This window comes from Simochromis diagramma, unplaced genomic scaffold (genome assembly GCF_900408965.1).
Source record: "Simochromis diagramma unplaced genomic scaffold, fSimDia1.1 OVJJ01000514.1, whole genome shotgun sequence".
Taxonomy (NCBI): Eukaryota; Metazoa; Chordata; class Actinopteri; order Cichliformes; family Cichlidae; genus Simochromis; species Simochromis diagramma.
This window is the reverse complement of record NW_024387346.1, coordinates 70,855-91,440: the sequence shown is the minus strand read 5'-3', so window position 1 is coordinate 91,440 and position 20,586 is coordinate 70,855. Positions and strand designations below refer to the sequence as shown.

Below are 20,586 nucleotides of genomic sequence, written 5' to 3'. Positions count from 1 at the left end.
AAAAGTATAACAGACAATTTGAATACCCTAGTTATTCACATAGCCTCGTCTAACCAGCTCCTCAGAATAACCTGCACTTAGATTCTGCGTTCGGTTTCACTTCTGCAAACGCTCTGCAAGCCTGCAGTTTCCTGTCACTCTGACTCTGTACAGAGTGTACTCAGAATCAACATAATCATCACATACACACTTAAGATTATAACAAGCATTCAAAAGCATTTAAGATTATAGATTCAACTCAACAGTTTAAAATGGTTATAACTGCAGCTGTAATAAAGGCTAATTGGGTACCAAAATGTTTAAACATCTGAATGCACTATCAATACCGTAAATTATATTATTAATGCAATGGTCATGATGATGATTATTAACAATAGCAGCAAAATATCTCTCCACTCTCAATAAGATCAACACTAGTAAAACCAAGAAGCTGGTGGTAGACTTCCACAGGCACAAACATCCTCCACTGCAACCACTAAGCATCGAAGATATGGACATTGAGGCTGTGGATAGCTACAGGTACCTTGGTGTTCATCTGAACAACAAACTGGACTAGACTCACAATTCAGATGCCCTCTACAGAAAAGGGCAGAGCAGGCTGTACCCGCTGCAGAGACTGGCCCTCTTGACCCAGTGGAGGTGGTGAGAATGATGGCTAAGCTGTCATCCATGTTGGACAACATCTCCCACCCCATGCAGGAGACTCTGACAGCAGTGAGTAGCTCCTTCAGTGGCAGGCTGCAGCACTCATGATGTGGGACCTAGAGATTTCACAGGTGTTTCGTTCCAACCGCTGTCAGACTCTAAAACATGGTCTCGGTAGATGACCACACATGTGCAGACAGACACACACAAACATCCAATACACCATGATAGCTGTCAAAAGAAAATTGTACATAGTGTGATCAGCTACATGAAATGTGTCTTTTTATGGATCACTAAGCAATCCACATGTCTACGTGACTTTTCACATAAACTCTTGTGTGATAAACTTATTTAGCAACTAACAGCTTCCTCTTTTCTAAGAACATACAGATTTAGAAAAGGGGAACCTCAGCTCTGAGTTCTTAGAATAACTTTGTTATCTTTGTACACACACAAGCTTGTATAAATAAAGAACGCAGACAGTGACAGAGCGCGAGTCCGTGAGTGTCTCCTTCAAGTACGAGTGATCTGTGACCGTCCTCGCGAGTAAAGACAACTGCAGTGTTTGTGTTTTCTAACTCAGGTGTCTTAGCTGAAGAATTGTGGGGTGATTCTTAGAAATCCCCTGTCAATAGCCTTCGCTCAGTCTCCCTTATATGCAATATTATGTGCAATATTTATGTGCTATACTGAGTGCAATTTTTTTCATTTTTTGATTGCAGCCATTCCCCAACTCTCTGTGAATGATACTCATGGCCATTGATCAGGTTTTGGTCAGTGGTTGTTGATCAACGGTCATGAGAAATTGCACAATTAAGATTAAGGAACTGACCTCCCAGCCCATTGTTCCTCAGTGGGCTGGTTTCAGTCATTATGCAATTGTACTGTTTATAAGATTGGGGAAACCTGCAGTCAGCTGAGACTGAAGAAGTCACTTGGATGAGTGACGAAACATTTCTCCCACAAAACGCTACGTCAAGATGAACAGAATCAACTTTTGGAAATTTACTTTCTTGGATAATTGAGAATGCATCAAGACGTATACCTACTATAGGTAATACGTTACTATAACAGGGTATTTTATTTTATTTTGTTGGTACCTTATTCGATGGTATATAGTATTTTATTCTTGTAAGTTATTCTTTTTTATCTTAACCTATTCTATTGTGTTTTTCTTAAAGTTTACTGCTCTTAAACTTGTACTCTCCCCCCTGTTTTTGAATCTTTTAAACCAATAAAAAGATGTAAATAACAATAAGAATAACACCAGACTTTTACCGTTATTGTTTTTACAAAAGTGGAAAAGTCCACAATGTAGGTTTTAATTGCAGGAAATTTTATTAAAGGAATTTAGTAAAGCTAAACCAAAACCGAATAATGAAAATCACAAAAAATATTGAAATCAATTATACTTTACTCATCTTAGAAACTCTGAGTTTAATCTTATCTTTGGTGAGGAGAAGTTGAAGGAAAGATAATATAGCCAGGCCTAGAGTGTTCATGTGTTCGTCCCTGTGTTCAAATCCGCTTGGTCTCTCACTGCTCTCACGACACACTCCACACGGGAGTCATCAGTAACACAGAACTGAAGACTGGTTTTTGCTGTGTGACGATCCACTGCACCCTGCCTTCCTTTTGGCTCATGTGTGTCTTGTTTGCAGGCATTGGAGAGGCGGAGTTCCCGTTTACAATCAGTGACACTGTCAACACCTGGGCCAGCGTGCCAGGAATCTATATAAAAAGCCTTTAGGGCATAGTTTGGGTTGGCCCTGAGAGACCAGGTTGGATTCTGGCTGCGTTAGGTTTGGTTTTTGCTTTTGACACTATTACATGCATCATCTTCCACTCATCCATTCCTTCACACACTACTGATGGTACTGATTACACACACCACTGTTTGTTTTTGAAAGTAGGGTTTCTTTTCTGTTTTATTTGTTTTAAAAGAATAAAGCAGCTTGGAATACATTCCTAGCCATGTCTGGGGTTTTCTTTTTCTTAGCAGTGATTGTAGAGTTCTCTCGGGTGGTAAGTGTTTTGTGGAGTCTCCCTTTGTAGGTGCAGCAGCGTGTTCCTTTTGGACTCGTTTTTTTTTTTTTTGCGTGGTGTACGGTTAGAGCATTCATCTTGGGGACACTTCCAGGGCTGTCAGGTGAGTACCCCGCTTGCTGGTGGCCTAACCGGGTTACTGGGTTGAGTGTTTAAAGAGCCCGTCGCTAATCTGCATGAAGACTAGGGTTATGGTGTAGGTAAGTTGGGGTAGGCAGGTTAGTATGGGGGAGATTTCCACTTTAGCAAGAAATGTTTGTCTTTAGGGGCACGATTTGACCTGGGGAACCACTGTTTTTTGTTTTTTTTCTGCTGATTGTGTTTTGTTTGTTTTTTTTCTTCCTCCTCTTTCCTTTGCTGTGCTCTTTGAGCCTTGCAGCATCATGGCAGGTATAGAGGAGTTTGTTGCTGCACCTTGTGAGAATTTCCTGGATTGCTGCACTAAGGACCAGCTGTTGAAGGTTGCGGATGAGTATGATCTTGATTTGAGTGGGCTTGGGGATAAACATCGCAAAGATACTGTGAAATCTGCGGTTAACTTGCAGTTAGTTGAAAAGGGTGTTTTGGTGGCTGGGCAACAGAAAACTGGTCAGCCAGTAACTGTGCCGTTGAGAGTTTTTCCAGGAAACCTAACTTTTCAGCAGCAAAAGGAGCTGATGTTATTGCAAATTTCTTTTGAAAAGGAAAAGCAACAGTTGGAGCTGGAGAAATAGAAGATGGACATGGAAAAACACAAACTGGAGGCTGACAAGCAGGTGGAGATTGAAAGGTTGCGACGGGAGACTGAGCAGGCAAAGACAGATTTGCAGAATACTCATTTAACTTTGGTTAAAGAGGGTAAGCTTTTGGGGGACGTCTTGTTGGATGAAGAACGTTCATCTTTGTCATCTCCTGATATGGTGAGCAATTTGTGTCTCTTACCTAAGTTTAATGAGGAAGACCCTGATGTTTTTTTTCTCTTTGTTTGAACGTGTCGCAGAGGCAGGAAAGTGGTCAGATTCTGAACAGATTCTGCTTTTGCAGTGTATGTTGTGTGGGAGGGCGCAAGAGGCATATGCGTCATTGGGCAGTGATGGTTTGACATACAAGTCTGTTAAGGATGCTGTGTTGAAGGCGTATGAGTTGGTCCCTGAAGCTTATCATCAACGGTTTAGGACATGGGACAAGAAGGTTGCTCAGTCGCATTTGGAGTTTGTGAGGGAGATAACGAACCATTTTAACCGCTGGTGTGTGGCTTCTGGGGTCAATGATTTTGGGGGCTTGTGTGATTTAATAATTCTGGAACATTTTAAGAACACTCTGATGTCATCTCTTATTCTGTGGGGTCCATTCTCCCATTTACAGATGAGACGGCTACTGGGGATAAGATCCTTATGCGAGGAATGGGGATGATGGTGGTTCCGGTGAATAGGTTGAATATTGAGTGCGAATTGGTACATGGTGAGGTTTTAGTGGGGGTTAGGCCTGCATTGCGGATGGAAGGGGTGGATATCATTCTAGGTAATGATTTGGCCGGAGGTCGTGTGTGGGGAAAGGTGTCATCAGCACCAGTAGTTACGGATTCACCTTCCAGGTTAGATTGGTTGGATAGTGCCGGCAGTCGTCATTTCTCTTACCCGGCCTGTGCTGTTACATGGGCAATGAGTAAAGGTGAGTGTACAGAAGCCGCTGTTGAGGATGAACCTGTTTTACTGACTTTGCCAGCTTTGCCTCTGGATGTGCCCCGCATTGAGTTGATGAGTGCACAGAGGGCTGACCCAAACTTGGAACGGCAGTTGGAGACTGTGTTGTCAGCTCCGGAGGTGAAAAGTGGGGCTGGTGGCTATTTTTTGCAGGATGGTGTTCTGGTGAGGAAGTGGGTGCCTCATGGGGAGGACTTTGTGGGGGATCCAGTGTTCCAGGTAGTAATTCCATCAAAGTATCGTGGTCAGGTGTTGAACCTAACTCATGATAGGTCAGGGCACTTGGGTGTGCGTAAGACATATGATAGAGTTTTGCGTAATTTATTTTGGCCACATTTGAAGAAGGATGTATCATTACACATCAGAAACTGTAAAACCTGTCAGTTGACTTGTAAGCCAAATCAGGTTGTTAAACCTGCTCCATTCCAGTTGATTCCAGCTATTAGTCAGCCTTTTGAGTACTTGCTTATTGATTGCGTTGGGCCGTTGCCACATGCCAAGTCTGGTAGTCAGTATGTTTTATCGGTTATGTACCAAAGCACCCGATATCCAGCAGCATACCTGATAGGTTTTGTATTGTTGATTGTCATTTATGCTTAGAAACATTTACTCATATATGCTTAGAAGTGTGTAATCATTTGTAGATTGAAAGAATGTCTCATCCTAAAGAGGTCTGTATTAACTCTGTGTAGCATAAAGAGGGAGTGCGTACATTCCTCTACACAGAGTGTCCTGGCATAGATCACACTCCCTAGGAGAGTTTATCTTTTCTTGTTGATTTATGGTATAGCAAGCACACGTATATCTGTTTAAGTATAAGAGCCTTTTGTTAGATGGAGTTAGACGTCCTGGCACTAGCCTTGGGGAGTCTTCACAGGGTCACATCTTGACCACACACACACACACACACACACACACACACACACACACACACGCAAGGTACTCTTTGTGTGTATGTAGACGTCACATGTTAGTGAACTTATGCATATTCATGTAACCTCAATAAAAGGGCAGTGGTACGGGAGGACGGACGAGAGCTACTGGGGTCAAGCGAAGGGACGGCGCTTTGTCCGGTTCTCTCCCGTATACGAGTAACATGAAGAACTTGCCTACTTCGTGTCTTGCTTTGTGGTGTAATTATATTGTCTTCAACGTTCCAGCGAATAGGTTTATGCTATAAACCTAACATTAATTGGTCCTTCGATGCCGGCTCCCTGGGATAGCATTCACCGAAGGGGGGGGGGGGGGGGAGAGGCACGCTGAAAGACTGACGTCAGCCAGGAAGTTCCTGTGGATTCGCTGTCTGTCCTTCTCCTCGATGAATGTCGATCGGCGGGATTCAGGCTGATATTACACGCTAAGCAACGCCAAGTAAGTTTAAAGAGGCCGACTCTATAACCGTGTCGTTGTGCAGTCTCCGCCATTTTGTGAGGCGTTGAGAAGTTCGCTGCTTTGTGGAGCGATAACTGGGTTAGTGTCCCGAAAAAGAAGTTTTGGTTAAATCGCCCAAGGGTCCCAAGGGTCCCAAGGGTCCCAAGCGTCCGGTGTGTGTCCGGTTTTGAAATCGCCCTGGGTGTGTGTCCCGAGCGTCCCTTCATTGGGTTTTGTCGCGCGAGTGGGTGAGCGTCCCACAGCTGGGTCAGGGTCCCGAGCGGTCCGGTGTGAGTCCGGAGTAGGCCTATTTTGTGTTATTGTCATTTTCGTCATCGTCTCGTTGTTGTTGTTGTGTGTGAGTGTGTGCGGAGCAGAACGCGTGGTGTGTGATGTCAGCAGCTGTTGTTGTTATTATGGGTTTCTAAGCAACCAAGAGTGAGTTGGAGGGAGAAAGACGTTTGTGCTGGACTTTGCTCCTGGCAGCACAAAGTATTTATGTAAAAAAGAGAGAGAGCGAAGGCTCCACAGCTGCGCGGGTGCACGCGAATGCGGTCGCGCGGGTTTCACGCGGACCTGAGCCGTGCGGTTAATCGCAGGCTTATGAATGGAAGAGATTCAAATGTTAGAAGTTTTCAGAAAACACACCAGCCTTGAAGTGTGTGTGGAAAAGGCCAGCCCACATCAGCAGCTGTGCTCTGGTGGGTGGCTTTCCCCCCACCCCTTGCTGACACGAAATGTTAACTCTTTAGCTTGTGTGCCAGACCATAGACGTAATTGAGGTGGATAGTTGTTAAAAGTAACCTACATTAAGCTTGTGGTTGCTTAAATTCAGTACAATGACATGTGAGGTGAAGTGATACAGGCAAATATTTAAACTAATGAAGTGCATAGAGGCACTTGACCTGTGTGAAAGACTGTCGTCTTATTATGAGCCATTGCTGAGATATACAGCACGCCTGTAAAAAAACAACTAAAATGCTGAACCCTGTATGAAACATCTAAAAGTACATGATGGAGAAGCTGCATTGAATATGTAAGTGTAAGACTTTGCCGCTGTGGGCAGAGCATGCAACTACTGTGTGATGTTACGTTGCAGTTTTTTTCTGAGCTGATGAGCAGGCTGCACATTATCAGATCGAGAGCTGTCTGAGAACTACTCAAAGACAGGGAAACAGAGCTATAAGTGTGCAGCGTTTCCATGAGCAGTTTTTCTGCACCTTGACTAGTGTGTGTGTAGCATCAGCATCATGTTTTTGTTTATTTGTTTTGTTGGATTAAAAATAATTAAATAAACTGGTGATCATGCCTATGGATCACCATGGCACATATCTCCAGCCATATGATTTATTCATGCAGATGAAAAAGTGAGTGTGAATGTGTCTGACATCACAGTGTTTTTGTGCACTGTGCAAAAGTAATTGCCTCTGATTGTGAGTGAGAGCAGTGATTTTGCAGACCACCAGCTATTGTGAAGAAAAAAAAAAGAGTGAAAAAGAGACAAATTACATTGTAGACGAAAAAAAAAATAATCATAGGAAAAAGGTTTTGTGTTGATCAGCCGAAAAACAACTACAATGTCATTTTCTGCTTTTAAGAAAGGATTGTTCACACAAACACAGACAGAGAGAGATGTGTGATGATTAAGCAGTGATGATAATAATGAAAGTCTCTCAGTCTGTCGTTTACAGGTGGGGAACGGACCTGGATCAATCCTACACGGGTAGCAGTCGTAAGAAAATTATAGATTGAAATCATTAGAAAAATTAGAAACACTTAGCCAGAATTTTTGGCTGAATTGTTTTGCAGCTTCCTGTCCTCATCCTGAACAAGCAAGCTCCAAGGAAACGAATCTCTCCCTGAAGACACCGAGTGCAGTTTCAGAAGCACGAGCATGAACATTTAACAGTGGACAGGAGTCCAAGAGACAATCTGAGCAGAGAGGTCCAGCAGCGCTGTGGGCAAACGGCATCAGAAAGAGAAGAACCACCATCTAGATTGGATGGATGGAGATGCGTTTCCAGCCAGCTGCAACCTCACTGTGTGTGAAGGACTTTTGAGAAGACTGTCTGAGTTTGACATTTGCCATGTTTGGAGTGAGATGGCAATGAAAGAGACAGTGGGACAAAGAGAGACACGGGACAAAGCTGGAAAAAAAACTGACTGCCATTGGACTGAAAAGTGGGAGAGAAGGAGAGGAGCAGAAGAGGGCTGAGGCTGCTGTTTTAGTGTGGGCAATCAAATTAGCTTAAGGAATTCGGGGAGACAAGCGACTGCCTGGAAGTGGAGGATTGACACAGTGTCCAGACCACCACGAAAGGGGGAAGGTACATGAAAGGATACATAAAAACAGAACATATATTAACCCTACTAACAATTCCAAACACAAAATGACTCATGAAGACTCATAGCACATTAGTTAAGAAATGATCAAATAATAGCAAAGAAGTGTGTAGGAAAGGCAGCTTTAAGAACATGCTCTGCTGGATATGCAGCTCCACAGACATGCATTAGACCTGCCAAACACAAACACCCATGCAATGAAAATTAGCTTGTTATCTTTCATCAGTGTTAAAATAGTGTCAATTTAGCAGACACTTGTTATCAAATACTGAATTTATCCAAAAGAAAAGAAATTGATGCTCTAGGTTGCAGGACAACAATTTAACTTTTGTGGAAAAAAAAAATCCTGGTTTGACTAACCAGCGATCAGACAATAAATTTAGTGTTAAAATGGTAAATTGGGAGAAGCTTCCTGCCTGATTGATGCAGCAAGTGATTTACTGTATGAGGGGAATTGTCTTTTGTGATACTATTTTGAACATGCTTTCCTGTTGTCCTGTCAACTTAGTGGGTTAATAGCTGATATGCAAATTAGTTGATCGGTTCTTAGATTAATGAAAGGTGATTGAATTTTAGCACGAGTGAATGAGATGTGTTGGAGTTTGTTGTGTTGAGTGGAGACTCTAAAACACTGAGTTTCCTGTTTGATGTGCGAGTGAATCCTGTACCTAGATACACAACTCTGAATACGTCAGAACAAATTTTTTTTTATGAAGTGCATAACAGCATGTCACATATTTTATGATGAAGGGAAAAGGAAAATTGAATAAAATAGATCTGTGATTTAGATGAGTGAAGAGCACAGACCTGGTGATTAAACTCATAGCTAATATGACATTAAGGTTAGACATTTGTGTGTTGTGCAGCTGATGGTTGGTTTGGAGTGAATCTAGCTGATGATTCTTCTCCTGTTGTGAAGTTGATGAGGAGCTTGTGTCATGACTTAACAAGGCCTTTTTATTTTGATACTTTCACAGTGCACTGAAAGTTTGGTTTGATAATCTGTTATTTTCCATTTTTATCTTTTGAACAGGCACTGATTTTGTTTGTCTATTTCTTTTCTTTAAGCAGATCTGCACGTCAGAAATTAAAAGTGCTATACGACCTGTCGAGAACGCCGTTACAAGTGAGGTTTCTCCACATTAAAATGGGCTCAGGAGAAAGCCACTTATTTGGGACAATATTAAATAAATGTCCCAGCCTAAACCGGATTCAGCAAGGTAATCCGATCAAGAAGTTCTTTTTCTTTTTGAAATGACGTCATTTTGCTGGAAGTGGAAACTAAATGCGACGACAGGTTCCACTATCAGCAAAGAAAGAATGAATGAATGGAAATAAAAAAGAAAGCTGACTGACTGGTGAAAGAAACTGTGAGAAATTGTATACATCTGCGCAGCGCTAACATTTGCAGTTTCTTTTCTACAGCATTACAGTTCTTCATGTGGTTTGATCACATGATTTATACCAGGACAACTGGTTGATGTTTTTCCTACTACAGGATTTTTGGGTTTATGTGTGAGGGAAACTGTGTTTACAGGTTATGAGTGGTGATGCTGTTACATTGTGTTTTTGGGAAAATGTGACGTTATTTTGATGGTATGAATAACATATTTTCCACAGCAATGGATGGTTGATTTTATGGTGTTTTTATGGCACCTCTGGAACCTGTTGACCTGTGTCTGACCTCCGTCTGACCACGGTCAATGTGTATTGCTAATGTTCGTTTCTTTGAGAATGCTGTGGAAGATTCAGCTGGAACGGACAAGTGACATGGGTAAAACAAATAAGAGATTACGGTGTTTATGGAAAAGTTTAATATGGGCTCTTAGCTGGCCACTTTGAACCCATAATAAATATATGAATGGAGTGACCTTGCTTAAGAGAAGTCACCGATTACATTAATGTTAACTGAGCACATGGGATGATCCATGTTTGAGGTGAATTATGGTAATAATAGTGATTTAATGATTTGAGAAAACCTGCACATGACACTTGTCTTGCCCGTGCTGAATGCTTGTTACTCTTTTGATATAATTGTTTATACGTGTGAGGTTTGATTTTATTTCCAGATCTTGTGTATGCAGGCTCCTGGTGGAGCCAGTTTTTAAGACAGGGATCCAGGTTTGGTGAGTTGACGCATGAGCGTGTCCATGCGTCAAGAGGTGGGGTCCAGAATTAATATTAAACAATGTTTACTATTATTGTTGCAGTGATTTGTGTGATTAGCCGTTTATTTACAAGTATTAAATCTATGCAAGTGGTGCATCCATGTTCAGATGAGGCTATGATGGCCTATTAGTGAAGTTCACTGAACTAAAGAATGTGGTTTGATGATTGTTGACATGCTCTCCAAATAGAAGCCTTTCCGAAACACAGGTGCAGCAGTGAGAAGCAGAAACATTCCAGGCATAGCCCAGGCAGTGGTTGAGGTCAAAGATCAAGCTGGTTGGGGCCCATCATGAAATCAGACCTTGGAGCCACAGCAAGGACCATGAAACTGCCTGCAAAATAGAGGAGAGGATCGTCCACAAGATGGGAGAGAGACTTCAGGAGGATCAGAGATCATCTTCAGCACAGCAGACAGGACACAGAGAACTGTGCTACTAAGCTTCCAGGAGATCAAGAGGAGACTTCCCACAGCAAGATTTTAAATAAAATGAAAGATTCAATATTGACGCTGAGGAAGACAACTAAGGTGTACGACGTGCTCTGCCTTAAACCTTCAGCAGCGTTGGAACATGAAAACTCGAGGGATGAGGAGCGTGCCAAGCTCCACCGACAGCGCAGAAGGAGTTCGAGGATGACATCATGATTCTGTGAAAGCACAGGAACCAGAAACTATGGTGGTGATGACAGCAGTTTACTATGAACATCACCTAATGTGCCACTGTACTGTGCATACGATGACACTCTGAAGGCTGCTGGGATCATAACAGCAGTAAGACAACCCTGCACCCTTTCCACAGAGATGTCTCTCTGCAGAGCGTGGACAATGAAGGAGTCATAAATATCCCCCTCACAGGACGAAGGCTTGAATGGGGTAATGGGAGGCCATAAAACTAGAGTGCTGAGAGGTCTGCAGCTTTGGAAATAGCTGAGACCCATGTTGACAAACAACAAAACCAACTGGTATGTTTGAATGTCTATCCTACATACATTTGGACTCTGGTCCTGTGGACAATGAAACAACTGGAAGAGACATTTATGACGCCCTGCAGAACTCAAACCACTCTGCAGAGAGACATGTGATGTGCACACCCGGAGGAAGCATTACCAAGCTGAGATGTTTTTGAAAATGTTACTTTCTTATTTTTACTATTAAATTAACAATTTCTTTGTTTGCTCGTAAGATGCAGTTTGCCATGAGATGAGATCAATGAGGAATGGGATAACTGCTAATACATTTGTTAAACTGTGTATTTTTTCGGTAATTTAGGGTGATTTGACATATGCTGAGTATAAAAATGTTTGCATTGAAACTGTCAGACATGAGGTATTCATAACTGGGAACTTTTCTAGCATAAAGGGCAAAAAGGGGGGAATGATAGGTTTTGTATTGTTGATTGTCATTTATGCTTAGAAACATTTACTCATATATGCTTAGAAGTGTGTAATCATTTGTAGATTGAAAGAATGTCTCATCCTAAAGAGGTCTGTATTAACTCTGTGTAGCATAAAGAGGGAGTGCGTACATTCCTCTACACAGAGTGTCCTGGCATAGATCACACTCCCTAGGAGAGTTTATCTTTTCTTGTTGATTTATGGTATAGCAAGCACACGTATATCTGTTTAAGTATAAGAGCCTTTTGTTAGATGGAGTTAGACGTCCTGGCACTAGCCTTGGGGAGTCTTCACAGGGTCACATCTTGACCACACACACACACACACACACACACACACACACACACACACACACGCAAGGTACTCTTTGTGTGTATGTAGACGTCACATGTTAGTGAACTTATGCATATTCATGTAACCTCAATAAAAGGGCAGTGGTACGGGAGGACGGACGAGAGCTACTGGGGTCAAGCGAAGGGACGGCGCTTTGTCCGGTTCTCTCCCGTATACGAGTAACATGAAGAACTTGCCTACTTCGTGTCTTGCTTTGCGGTGTAATTATATTGTCTTCAACGTTCCAGCGAATAGGTTTATGCTATAAACCTAACAATACCCCTTGCGGACAATTACAGCTAAGCCGGTGATGAAGGCCTTGATGCAGTTTATTTCTGTTTGGCATCCCTAGGGTCGACCAGGGATCTAATTTTTCTTCCCGTTTGATGGCCCAAGTGTTGAAAATGTTGGGGGTCAAACATAATCAGTCATCGGCCTATCATGCACAGAGTCAGGGAACATTTTGAACATTTTCACTAGACGCTCAAGTCCCTTCTGCGTGCATATTGTGTTGAGCTGGGGGGTGACTGGGAAGAGGGGCTTCCATGGTTGCTTTTAGCTGCACGGGAGGTGGTGCAGGAAAGTACTGGGTTTAGCCCAAATGGCTTAGTGTTTGGCCATACTGTGAGGGGCCCACTGTCTCTGTTTAAGGATGGGTGGATGGAAACAGACCCACCCATGAATATGATTGACTATGTGAATGGCTTTAGACACAGGTTATATGTTGCAGGTGAGCTGGCAAGAGGCACGTTGGCAATCCTGCTTTGGCAGTTAATGAAGTAAGTGTCATCACAAGGGAAGGTTCCGATGCAGATGTCGAACCGGATGAGGGGTTGTTGTCTGGGCGCCTGAAGAATTCGGAGACCCTTGAGAACTTGGGGTGTCTTCTGGGGCATTTACCTAATGCTCAGGCAGCTGAACTTGAAGGACTTCTTATGAAGTATTCAGGTTTGTGTGGTGATGTGCCTTCTCGTACAGACTGGGTGGAGCATGATATTGATGTAGGGGAGGTGCAGCCTATTCGGCAGCATTTCTATAGAGTTTCTCCTAAGCGTGAGTATCTGGATGCTGAGGTAGAGTACATGGTTAAGCATGACATCGCTGGGCCTTCTTCATCTAGTTGGGCGTCTCCGTGTTTGTTAGTACCTAAGAGTGGTAACACACCAAGGTTCTGTACTGACTTTCGAAAAGTTAACCGGGTTACCAAACCTGACTACTTTCCATAGCCTCATATGGAGGACTGTGTGGACCAAGTTGGTGCAGCCAAGTATGTCAGCAAGTTTGATCTGCTGAAAGGCTATTGGCAGGTTCCACTGTCAAAGAGAGCGCAGGAAGTGGCAACATTTATTATTCCATCAGGGCTGTATTCTTATAAAGTAATGCTGTTTGGGTTGAGGAATGCACCAGCCACATTTCAGCGTCTTATGAATCGTGTTGTGGCTGGGTTGGCGGGTTGCGCTGTATATTTAGATGACTTGGTGGTCTACAGTGACTCTTGGGCTTCTCATGTACAGAGAATTGGGGCTCTGTTTGACCATTTGACGGAACCAAACCTCACAGTAAATCTTGCGAAATGTGATTTTGCTCGGGCTACTGTAACTTACCTGGGTCGGGTGGTTGGACAAGGTTGTGTCGCTCCAGTCCAGGCTAAAGTGATGGCAGTCCAGCATTTTCCACCACCTTCTACAAAGAAGGAATTGATGCGGTTTCTGGGAATGGTGGGGTATTATTGTGGTTTTTGTAAAAACTTTTCCACTGTGGTTGTACCACTCACCAACTTGTTAAAGACCAAGGTCCCATTTGTGTGGTCAACGGATTGCCAAGAAGCCTTTGATGGTATTAAGTCCCTTTTGTGTTCAACACCTGTTCTGGCTGCACCAAGATTTGACCACCCTTTTGTTTTGCAGGTGGATGCAAGCTTTGTAGGGGCTGGAGCTGTCCTGTTGCAAGCAGATGAACAGGGGGTTGATAGACAAATCAGTTTCTTTTCTAAGAAGTTTAACCGGTACCAGTTAAACTACTCTGTGATTGAGAAAGAAGCCCTGTCTGACGTGTGACGACCCACTGCAATCTGCCTTCCTTTTGGCCCATGTGTGTCTTGTTTGCAGGCATTGGAGAGGCGGAGTTCCCATTTACAATCAGTGACACTGTTTGTTTTTGACAGTAGGGTTTCTTTTCTGTTTTATTTGTTTTAAAAGAATAAAGCAGCTTGGAATACATTCCTAGCCATGTCTGAGGTTTTCTTTGTCATGACCGTACGGCCCGGTTCATGACAGCTGCCTGGCAACAAGGCCAACTTGAAAAGCTTGAATCTTCCCTCTGAGTAGCCACAGCAACATTTTGGTGATTAAAAGCAATCATGTAATGGGTTTTTTGACACTGTTTTCAATAGGGGTGCAACAATACATGTATCGGTATTGAACCGTTCGATACAGTGCTTTTGGTTCGGTATGCATATGTATCGAACAATACAAAATTTTTTATTTATTTTATCAACTTTTCTTCTGACGATACTGTCTGTGTTGACAGCTCAGTGGATCTGCGTTCGACTACTCTGCCTAGGCTGCACTGTCGAGCGCAGATCCACTGATCGCAGCGCAAGCTAGCTAGATAGACGTTAAGCTCGTTGCAATTGCCTCAACGCTACCTGAAATTGAACCTCCCCCACCCTCATTCAGATCTTGCGTTTGGAACTATTTTGGTTTTCATGTGAAGTATGACCCTGATGGTAAGCGCGTCATGGACCAAAGTAAAACAATATTTCGGATGTGCCACGCTATGCTCAATTACATTGGCGGGAACTAGTGCGTTAGCGCAGTTAGCTTGTTAACGTGTTGACGCCATCCAGCCCCACGCATGGGGCGATCCGCGGTAACTCGCTAACGGAGATTTGCCGCGTTATGGCGTTAACGTAATTTTAACGAGATTAACACTGACAACACTAGTGGGAACACAACAAATATGACTGCACATTTACGCCGACATCATCCTAGAGCAAAGACAAGTGGAAGCAGACAAAAAACAACAAGCACACATGCTACAAACTCTATCCGAGTCATTTAGACAGCCGTTAGCGCATGATTCGCGTTATGTGGACCTGATATGTTTAATGTGCTGTTGAGAATATACCTCAGAAGAAGGGTATAGTATAGCCTTTTTTTTTTTTTTTTTGGAAAGAGCCAATTCTCTGTAATAAAGTCTCTTTTCCAAAGATGAGGTATTTCTCGATCAGATAGATCGTTTCAGCAACATTAAAATTAAAAAGTGTACTTTTTAGTTAAAATATATTTTTTTAATTTTAATAAATGACAAATTAAAAAGGCATGAACATTTTTTGTATCAAAAAAATATCGAACCGTGACACCAAAGTATCGAACCACACTGAACCGTGAATTTTGTGTATCATTGCACCCCTACTTTTCAGCCAGTCTGACCCAGTGATAGCCAGCAACCACTCAGCAAACAGTGTCAGAATGCACATTTTGTTGCTAGTGGCAGGAGGTTGCCAGTGGGTTGTTAACCCTTTTCTAGGCCTGTATAATTGAAAGCATAGAGTACTAAGCACTATTTGACAACCAGTGTTGGGGTTAATTACTAGATAGGTACTTAATTACTAGCTGGAGAAAGTAATTTGGTACAGCTACCACTTGTTACATTACATTCTCATTATTCGAATTATTAATGAATTGAAATGCGCCGTCAAATAATTACCAATAACAAAATAAATCTATACGCTAAAGACCCATACACCAACACAAATCCTTTAAAGTGATTTGCCCCTGTGATGCTACTTTTAAACTTTGTTCAGAAAAAAACATTGCGTGTATTTTTTTATTATAACTCTGGTTTTACGTGGCCCATCGACACAATTCAAAAACTGGTATATAGTTTGAAGTCCACACTTTTTTTTTCTACTTTTAAAAACGTGAACAGGTAGAAATGACAGTTACAACCCTGACTGCTCATCCCTGCTTCTGTTACATGATGAAGATCAATCCATTCAGCTTTAACAGTACTCTGGGGTCTTTGCTAGCTTTGTGTTAGCATGCTGTCTGTCCAAAAACTTGCAAAGAGCCAAAGTTCTGTTGACAGTATAATCTGGTTTCTGCCTTGGATGCACTTTCCAATTTCCTATCACTCTCTCCTCCTTTTGTCCAATAAAATTAAAAGTAATGTGCATATCTCCACTTGTCAAAGGCTGAAGATCACTCCGCCATTTTCCTTCTTCAGCCACATAAAATGAAATCAGATAATGGCAGCAGAGGAAGAAAAAAGATCATCTTTGTTTGTTTTTATCTTTCTATCCACCCGGCATGCAGATAACTGAACAACCTTTATAACGCGACTAATGAAATAACTGTGACTGTAATGCAACTACTGAATTTAGTACAGCGACGTGTTAAATCACAGCAATACTGAAAAGTAAAATGTAATTACCATAACATGTTACTTTGTAATGTTACTTTGTAACGTTTTACTCAACACTGTTCACAGCAGCACTTACCCTTATGGTGTTTTTATGTAAGGTAAAGCTCTTATAATGTGTGTAGAAAAGCCATACCAGAAAAATCTTTAAAACAAAACTAAAGACAACAACAAACAAACAAACACGATAAAAGTTTGGTGACTTTGTTCCAAAGCATGTTGTTAGATTTGATTGTTTTTTCTTGTTCTCCTACAGATTTCAATTTATGATTGGCACTTAATAGGAACATTTATTAACATATATCCATATATTATAATAGCACATGTCCCTGAAACAAGACAGCTTAAAAATGGAAACATTTCTTATGGAGGGATGAATCCAAACTTGAACATTTTTGGTTTGGAATGTTTACAGAATAGCCCCTTTTCCAGGTCAACTCGGCGCGGTTCGCCACAGTTTTCAGGGTTTTCCATTAGGTCATAGTACCTGCTCATTCGGGGTTCCAAGCGATTCAAGCAGGTACTAAAATGTGATGTCGTCAGACTGCATGCCACCAATTGGCTGGTAAGTAGCGTCACTCAGTGAGTCATGAGTGTGTCTCATTCGCAAAAATTAAAAACGCCATTTTTGAAACCTGGCAACATGACTACAAAAAACAACAACACTGTGGTCCCTGAATCTAAAGAAAAGCCACACACTGAGCAGCAGGTATATTCTTGCCTTGTCCACCTTTTTTTGTAGCGTTTGTGTTGCATATTAATTATGTCACAGGGCGCTCGGACGCACTGCTATTATAATAACCACGCAGGTTAGGTTGTACTGGATTTTAATGTAAAACCAGTCAATCTGAGACGATCAGTGGTTAGTCAATCCGAGGTAAGTACTAATGGAAAAAGGGGCTTATGTATGGAAGAGGTCAGGAGGGAGGTACAACAGTACAACTTTAGAAACATTTTTACAACATGGTGGATGTGCCATGGTGTCATGGTTTTGTACTGCGTTGCAAAAAGTGGTGCTGGTGCTTTCATACCCTCCACAACATTTGAACCATTACATTGTTGCGATAGACAAAAACAGGCAAAACTATGAAAGCTATAGTGTTTAGTTATTTTCTGTTGTTTTAACATAAAAAAGATACAATTATCCATTACTCGTTTCTTTTTTTGCAAGAAATATGACCGAAAACACAATTAGCTAGCAGCTAATTCCTGCTGCCACAGTTGCATTCTGTTTCTGACAATATTTCAGGCAGTATGTGAAGAACACATTTACAAAATGATATCACTGTCTGTTCAAAGGTGAAGAACACTTTTGAACAATGATCTTTTACAGAATGAAAAAAAGACATGAACCATGAAACAGTTTCTGAATATTGTGACCAATTAATGATTATATTTGAATAAAAAACAAACAACAAAATATACCCCACTTCCCTTTTATTTCTATGGCATCAATAATAGTGGCCTCAACAGGAGAATACAGCACCTTCCCTCTGTTTCCCTCTCTTAATTGCAGAATCAGACAAAAATACAGAATTACTTCAAAGATGATTACAGAAACTGTCATTGATCTGGATAAACATAAATATCCCGGATATGTAATAATTTCCCATTTTTAGAATATGCCTAATAAGGTGAACAACACACCTTATTCTCCTTGTTCTCTTAAAGAGACAGAAAGGGTTTTAACAGCTGGTTGTTCAGTTTTTATCATAAACATCTTTTTGGAAAGATCTCTTTCTTCTACAGTATGCTGACCTCACAAGAGCCTTGCTGAAGTATCTGTAGAGTGACAACTAATTTCACAGCTTTTCTAAACCAGGGGTAGAACATAGCATAAATCAAAGGATTTAGACAGGAGTTAAAATAATACAGATAGATCACAATGGATGCAGATGAGCTGTTGAACAACTCGTTTCCTAAAAATGAAACAATGTAATATGGGCAGAAACCTAATAGAAACACAAGAACGAGAACACCCAGAGTCCTGGCTGCTTTTATCTCTGATTTCTTTGCTGTTAGAGTCACTGAGAGCTGCAGTGTGACAGCTGTAACATGAGAGCGCATGGCACGGGCCTGAGACACAGCCACCACAAATACTCTCATATACAGAAATACGATGACAGTAACTGGAGCAATAAAAGTTAAAACAATGTCAGTGGTTCCTACAATGTAGTCTATGACAAATACACATTCTCCATAACAGGAAGTATGTCGTTCTCGTTGAAGCAGGTCGTCCTTTATAAATAGTATGTTGTAAAAAACCGAGCAGAGCCAACACAGACAGACACAGAGTTTCACTCTTCTGTCAGTGATTCTGGTGGGGTAATGCAGAGGGTCACAAATAGCCACATAGCGGTCGACTGATATCAGCACCATAATGCCCACTGAGGCAGAGGTAATGATGAAGCATATATAACTATACAGAGAACATGCGAGCTGACCAAGAAACCAACAAGCTGTGTCTCGTAGGATTTTTGCTGGCATCAACAACAGACCAATGAGAAAGTCTGAGACAGCCAGAGAGAGGAGGAGGATGTTAGTGGGTGTGTGGAGCTGTCTGAAAGAAGAGAGAGAAATATCAAGAAGTCATTATTTCTATACTAAAACAATCTAAACAAACAAAATTATTACAGCTGTCCTATCCGAAAGTGTAGACAGTTGAAAGGGTAGTAGAAGATAGAATCTATAAATTTGCGCATTATTGTCCGATAATAGTCTACCCATAAGATATAAATTAACTTAAATTTAGTCGTAATTAGTAGTAGAGTTGTAGTAGTAGTAAAGCCACAGCAGAAGTTTAAAAAAGTAAATCTCTGCCTGAAGTGGGAGACTGAGACAATGACGAGAAGGTTGAGAGCCACAGTTAGCAGAGAGACTGAAAACACCACAACGTAAGGGAGCAAAACTTGAGACAGAGATGTTTTAGGCTTCTTGCAGGAGATGTTGAAGAGTTGTGGAAAGCAGAGCTCTGCTTCGTCCTGGGTCTCCATCTTCACACACCTGCAGAGAGCTGCAGCTCTGGCAGCAATGTGAGCAGAATATAACTGATCCTCACACCTTCTCTAAACTCCTCCCCTCATCATTCTTTCAGCGTCTGTAATGCCCCCTTCAGTGCACACTGAATCCATGCTGACCACTTGCTGATAGTATTGTATTATTCTGGCTAGTAATTAGTGACCACATCTAGCCCAATGTTCTTAGGGTTACATTAGTTTCTGAAAATGGTACATCCTAGTAACATTAGCTAACTAAAAAAGCTGCCTTTTTTGAAAACGAATGTCCTTTTCAAAATAAAGCAGCACCAAGCCCTGTTTGCACAGTCTTAGAGCAATGGCTGTAACCTACATCCTTATGATAACAGCAACTGCAACAATAAAGGTTAGAAAATAAAGCTTATTAGTCTCTGCAATGTACCATATGGGAATCACAAATTCTGTATTGCAGGAACCTTCCTGGTTGAATAAGATCATTTGTTACAAACACACTGCTGTAGAAAATACAACAGGTCCATGAATCACAGAAAAGGAGTTTTACTCTTTCTGAGACTCAAGTGGGATAATGCAGAGATTCACAAATAGAAACACTCATATTTTAGCACCATGTCTGCTGCAGAAATCCCCCAGACTTGCCTGCTTAAGTCCCATTCGGAAGCCCTGTGGACAGGCTACTCAGGACCTACATGTGCACATTGGCACATTATTGCCAGTAGGGTGTGGACTAGAATTCCCGGTTTCCTTCCACATAAAGCTTTGCAAAAATTGCATAAAAAGCGCTTGCAGGAACAAAAACATAATATTCCAGAAGCACGCTTTGCCAATCCAATCAGCTGTTCGTAACACTTCCCACATTGAAACAGATGTCAGCGCGAACGATCGCATGTCCGCCATTTCCTTCCCGGAAACGGAAGTGACGTCATTTTTGCGGAAAATGTAGTTTTTTACCATCGTGGCCTTATGAGCCTATACTGGTGTTTTTATAAGTCATGTTTGACTTCATGCTTTTCTGAATAGTTTCTGGGATGCTTAGAACTCAAATTGCACTGCTGGAAATAGTTTATTTTGATGCACATGCTGTTTTCTTTGCGAATTTGCATCATAGGATTGTTTTTTGTTTTTCCTGCAGTATATAAAAATTGCTGTATCTCAAAAATAAAACTATGAAGACACTCAAAATAAAT

General features: G+C 41.7%; 1 long non-coding RNA gene across 1 annotated transcript; it reads left to right on the top strand.

Annotated features, from left to right (window-relative positions):
* Positions 1 to 5,484: 5,484 nt before the first annotated feature.
* Positions 5,485 to 12,199, top strand: LOC120718344. The gene is made up of 3 exons (XR_005692453.1): positions 5,485 to 5,744; positions 9,633 to 9,634; positions 10,464 to 12,199. It is a non-coding gene; the product is annotated as an uncharacterized LOC120718344 (long non-coding RNA).
* Positions 12,200 to 20,586: the final 8,387 nt, after the last annotated feature.